Source organism: Mus caroli, chromosome 17, assembly GCF_900094665.2.
Source record: "Mus caroli chromosome 17, CAROLI_EIJ_v1.1, whole genome shotgun sequence".
In the NCBI taxonomy this organism is placed as follows: domain Eukaryota; kingdom Metazoa; phylum Chordata; class Mammalia; order Rodentia; family Muridae; genus Mus; species Mus caroli.
The window spans coordinates 73,758,076-73,764,541 of record NC_034586.1 but is presented as its reverse complement, the minus strand read 5'-3'; positions in this window follow the sequence as shown (position 1 = coordinate 73,764,541).

Sequence of the window (6,466 nt, the reverse complement as noted above, 5' to 3'; positions counted from 1 at the left end):
AGAGAGAGAGAGAGAGAGAGAGAGAGAGAGAGAGAGAGAGAGAGAGAGAACTGGGAGAGACAGCAGGATGGGGTGGTATCTTTGGGATGAACTACAAACCTAGGACAATGGAAACATCTGTGAATCTATAAGAGTGACCCTAGCTAAGACTCTTAGCAATAGAGAATATGGAGTCTGAACTAGTCATCTCCTGTAACCAGGACTTCCAATGGAGAGATTGGGACACCAACCCAGGCACAAATCCTTAGATCCACACTTTGTCCTGCCTACAGGATGTGCAGGGGTGGGGGATAGAGCAGAAAATGAGAGAAGGGCTGACCAATAGCTGGCCCAGTTTGAGACTCATGTGATAAGATGAAGCCCACTTCTGACACTATTGATGATAGTCTGCTATACTTGCAGACAGGAGACTAGCATAAATATAATCAGTTGAGGCTTTACCCAGAAACTGTTGGAAGCTGATGTAGAGATCCATCGCCAGAGCTTGAAGAATCCTGTGGAAGAGGGGAGGAAGAATTGAGGGAGTCAGAAGGGTCAAGGATACCACAAGTAACCCCACAGAGGGAACCAATGTGGGCCCATGGACTCATGAAGACCTAACCAGAGGGTATAGATGGGATGAATCTAGGCCATTTGCACATAAGTGGCAGTTGTGTAGCTGAGTCTTCATGTGGTATTTCTAAAGCAGAAGCAGGGGCTGTCTTTTACATTATCTATCTTTGGATCCTTTTTCCCCTAATTAAGCTGCTGTGTTCAACCTCAGTGGAAGAGCATGCACCTAGTCTTGCTGTGGCTTGTTATGAGAGGGCTGGTTGATGTCTATTGAAGACCTCCTCTTTTCTGAGGAGAAGGGGAGGAGGAGGAATGTATGGGGGAGGAGGTAAGGTGAGAAAGAGGGACTGGGAGGAGAACCAGCTGTCAGGATGGACAGTGAATAAATAACATAGTCAATAGAAAAATTCTTATGCCAGAGACATTATAGACTTGAGTCAGAGAATGAAGAATTTCCCCAGACTTGCAGGGACAACCAGCGGGGACTCAGGGCAGGAGAGACAGAGAGACAGAGAGACAGAGAGAGAGAGAGAGAGAGAGAGAGAGAGACAGAGACAGAGACAGAGACAGAGACAGAGACAGAGAGAGAGAGAGAGGAGACATGAAGAATGAAAGCAAGTCAATCATACTGATCAAGCTCTGAAAACTTTATTCAGGAGTGGCAATATAAGCATAAGCAAGAGAAGGCTCCAAGGGAGGGGGGAAGAGCCAGGGAGCTCTCTGAAGGTCAGGTGGCAATCTTCAGCTCCTGAACCAATGGTCACAGTATCCTCTTTTCCCATAAACATTCTTAATGTTATGACCATGAATGTTCTCTCAGGATTGTTTATGTAAGCTAGAAAATATCCACAAGGCCATGGCTGAGGCCATGGCTCCCGGCATCTCCTCCCTTTTAATTATTTTCAATAAGGCCCCAAATAACTGGGGTGGTCAATAGTCAACTCATCCTTGGATGAGTGGGCGTTAACCAGAGGGGGGAAGCATTGACCTGATTCCTCCCGTGGGTACTGTCACGACCCACAGTCATGGCTCTTGGTATCTGTTGGGGAGGGGAGGCAGAGCCTTAGAAAAATCCTTAGGATAAGGTTGAAAACAGATACCAACCTTCTTGCAAACCAAGTTTGTCTCATGGGGAATTCAGAGATGGTTCGTGTTAGACCTTCCCCTGTGGTGCTTAGCCTCGCGACCTATGTTGGTGCCCATACTGGATTCATTTTATCAAGAACCAGTATGCACAGGTCTGAATCCTATGTGTCTCCTGAAGGAGAATTATCAACCTCAGGTTCAGCAAGGCCTCTGTCAGCCAAATCAAGTCTATGATAATAAATTTACAAATGTCTCGATGCCAAGGAATCAATCTGCTGTTTTATAAAACCAGTAATTCTATTAAAAATGAAAGGCCCCAGAAACTTAGTATAGTGAGATATAAGATACAATTTGCAAAACATATGAAACTGAAGAAGAATGAAGACCAAAGTGTGGACACTTTGCCCCTTCTTAGAATTGGAAATAATCACCCATGGAAGGATTACAGAGACAAAGTTTAGAGCTGAGACAAAAGGATGGACCATCTAGAGACTGCGATATCCAGGGATTCATCCCATAATTAGCCTCCAAACAATGACAGCATCGCATACACTAGCAAGCGTTTGCTGCAAGGACCTTGATATAGCTGTTTCTTGTGAGACTAGGCCGGGGCCTAGCAAACACATAAGTGGATGCTCACAGTCAGCTATTGGATGGATCACAGGGCCCCCAATGGAGGAGCTAGAGAAACTATCCAAGGAGCTAAAGAGACCTGTAACCCTGTAGGTGCAACATTATGAACTAACCAGTACCCCGGAGCTCTTGACTCTAGCTGCATATGTATCAAAAGATGGCCTAGTTGGCCGTCACTGGAAAGAGAAGCCCATTGGACACACAAACTTTATATGCCCCAGTACAGGGGAATGCCAGGGCCAAAAAAAAAATGGGAATGGGTGGGTAGAGAAGTGGGGGTGGAGGGTGTGGGGGACTTTTGGGATAGCATTGGAAATGTAATTGAGGAAAATATGTAATAAAAAATATAAAAAAATGAAAGGCCCCAAAGTTACTAATAATAAAATGCTTATTAAAGGTCTAAGAAAGGGCATCAAGAGGGTGTACATAGAGGACTTCCATCAATTATCAGCAGCGGATGAAAACTGTTTTCTCTGGAGCTCCAACTTAAGTTTATGTAACTGTTGGATTCGTGTTTCCACTACACTTGATTCATTTACATAAAAGCATCATTCTTCTGGAAGAAAGAGACAGGTGCCACCTTTCTCAGCAGTCAGCAAATCAAGTGTTCTTTGATTCTGTAAGGCAACTTGGGCAAGGGAAGTTAATTGTCTCTGTAAAGAAGCTAATGACTCAATGGAGGCTTCCACTGCCAACACAAATTATTGAGATAATTTGGTGGTGGTAAGAAGAGAATGGGTTAAAGTTCCTCCAGCCAAACCTGTAGCCACAATATAGGTTACCAAGGAGATGTTGGCCACTACAAGGAGGAAAACATCTCACTTGATTCTAATATCTGGAGGGCTATTCCAGGTCAAATACTTGGCAGGAGTTAGCAAGGTCAACTGAGGAACTAGGGTCACGGGAAGATACAGCAATTCTTTATTTATGTTATAATTCTCTCCTTGCAAAACTAGGGCAGAAGAGCCTGTAGCTGTGCCTCCCACAAAAGTATATGGATGCTTTAGTTCTAAATCTTTAGTAATTAATTTCTCTATTGATAGTGAACATTCCTCCAGCAGGCATACCCATCAACTTAGTGTTGTTTACCTTTACCACAACTTTTAGGCCTTCTCATACTGTTGGATGTAGTAAAGGGAGGATCAGGGATGAAGGCCCAAAACAACTTCTCTATCATCTTTGTCAGGACACTCTACAAACTCATGGTCAGCATAGCTCTTTGTCCCAGCATCAGCATGTCTCAGTAACCATTCTGGCATCTAGCATGCTCCTTCAGCATTCTGCCTTAGCATTGAAACTTTAAAATTTTTGTGGTGTACGGGGATATGATTCTCTCTTTTTTGTTTTCAAAAGCCAATTTTTCAGAGTACAATGCACACATTCAACAATTCCTTGTCCTATGGATTATAAGGAATTCCAGTTTTATGTTCAATTTCAAATTCCTTACAAAATGGTATAAAGTTATATCCAGTATAAGCAGAGCCATTATCTATCTTGGTGATTTTAGGCAATCCCATAGCAGTAAAAGCCTATAAGCAATTTCAATTACATTTCTGGAAGCTTCTCCTGTATGTAGAGAAGCAAAAATGAGTCCTGAACAAGTGTTAATACAGACATGTATATATTTCAATTTTCCAAATTCTGAATAATGAGTTACATCTATTTTCCAAATATGATTGGGCATAAGGCCTCGTGGATTAACCCCTAAAAGAAGAACTTGAGACAATGTAAGATAGTCAGGACATTGCTTTAAAATCATTCTAGTTTGCTCCTTAGTGATTTTATTTAGGAGCATTAATAAGATATGAGTAGAAAGATGAATTTTATAGTGACCACATTTAACCAAAGCAATAGGTTCTGAAACTAAAACTTCTCCTATCAAGGCTGTGTCTTTACAATCATTGCCTGCAGCTAAAGGTCTGGGAAGATCAGAATGAGCTCTTATATTACCAATATAAGTAGGATTTTTTTGAGCAAGAATTGTGTTTTGTGCCACACCACCTCCAGTAGGATCTGTGTGACAAGTTCCACAGACTGAGGGAATTGACCTCAAAAGGTCCTGTAGATATATGAGTCGTATTAAAAATCAACAAATGTAAAGACAAAGAATAAGCTAAATAAGTAACAAGTTGTTTTTCAGTAGCTTTTTCTTCTTGTTGTAAGGCCAACAAGTTAAAACTTGAAGAGAGGTAGGATCAGCACTCCCCCTAATAATATCAAATAAGGGTTTCAATTCTCCTGTAGTAAGCTTTAAATAAGGATGAAGTTAATTAATATCACTTAACAGCTTTTGACAATTATTTAAAGTTTTTAAATTGTCCCTATGAATAAGTATTTTCTGAGGGAAAGCAGCTTGATCTGTAAGCCTAAAACCTAAATAATTATAAGCATCTTGAGTTTGTACTTTTTTTTGGAACCATTTGTAATCCTTTATCAACTAATGCCTATTGTAAATCTCTATAACATAGAAGCAAGTTCTGAGGATCGTTCCCTGCTAATAAGATATCATCCATGTAATTGTATACCATATATTATTGGCCATCAATGTCTTATAGGCTGAATGGCATGTGCTACAAATTTTTGACATAATGTAGGACTGTTAGCCATGCCTTGAGGAAGAACTGTCAATTAATATCTTTTCAGTGGCTCTTTAAAATTAATAAAAGGAACACTGAGAGCAAATCTTTCACAATCCTGAGGATGCAAAGGAAGAGTAAAGAAACGATCTTTCAAATCTACTGCTATTTTATAATATCCTTTATGAATGTCTCCACCTGCTTGATTTTTTAAGATTTCAAAACACTGGCCACAGCACACAATTCAATTATCTGTGCTGAAGCAGGAGGAAATTCAAAAGAATAAACATGTGATATAATCAAATCTATTTCTCTCCCATAGAGGGGCTGTTTATAAATACAGTAGATGTATTATTTATGGGATGCATGCATAAATTTATAGAAAATACAAAAGCATGCATAGAAGCAATTTTAACAACTTATCTTTTATATAATGATTACCAATTTTGCCTACAAAGTTTACTATGTAATAGACCAAATATCAAAATTTTGTAATAACCAACTTAATTGCTGTTTGAGACAAGAAACAGACATCTCATCAGGTTTTTAAGACTTTTAAAAAAATATCTTCATGATTTTATCTTACAATTTTTGACTAACACCACAACAGCTTCATAATAGGATGTTAAAACTTTATTTGGAGATGAAGAAAGATGATTCCACATTAATGTTCTCTTTTACCAAAGAATTGCTGTGGGCACATTGAGATACAATAACTAAAATAAGCAGCCAATGTTTGATTGCCACTGATTACAATAGATAACAATTGATAATAGAAGCTTCCTCTACTCTATATGGAGTAGACAGGCCAGATTGTAACGCCTTTAGAAGTTCCACAGCCTCATTGACATTTCATAATCTTAAGTTTAAACTTTATTTTGAACAACATCTGAATAGACCTGTAATAATGTTGTTTTTTGTTAAAAATAATTCTCAGGAGGCAAGGAGAGGTGAAGTCCCAAAACTTCACTAGGCAAGGTTTGAAAAACAAAAGAAATGCCACACAAGCCTCACTGAGGCTGCTCTGAGCTTTGAATTAACTCAAATATAATCTGAGCATACTGCCAGAGTCCTGGCCCAAATATTTTCCCTTCTGCAGTGAGGACAGATTCCAGGGGAAAAATTCGACTGTCTGTCTATGTCTCTAATTTTTGGACAGTCTTTCATAAGATGATTTATATTTAACCTTAGTGCTGGAAGCAAGGCAGCAACGATAGCCAAACTGTTTGTATGAGGGTCCAATTTCTACACAAAAGTGAATATATCCAGATCAGTCTTTCTTTGTTTTGTATAGCTGAATGGCCTTAGGGAGCTGCATTAGTGTTCTTATAAGTTAGACTCTTGTAATCATCCTAATTTCAATATATAGGTGAGTTAAAAATTGTGAGCTTGCAATAAAACTGCAAACTGCACTCAATGGAACACTGTCAATTTTAATCATAATTTTTAAGTTTCTTTTGCAATATTAGAATATATCCATGCTACAGACCAGGCCTAATTGCCCCCCCCCAACCATGGGAATTAGGGGTTTGGACAGATGGGCATAGAGTCAGCAGGAATTGACAGACAGACTTGACACAAGCGAGTGTGGATCTGAATGTAATTTGTCAAATTGAGCA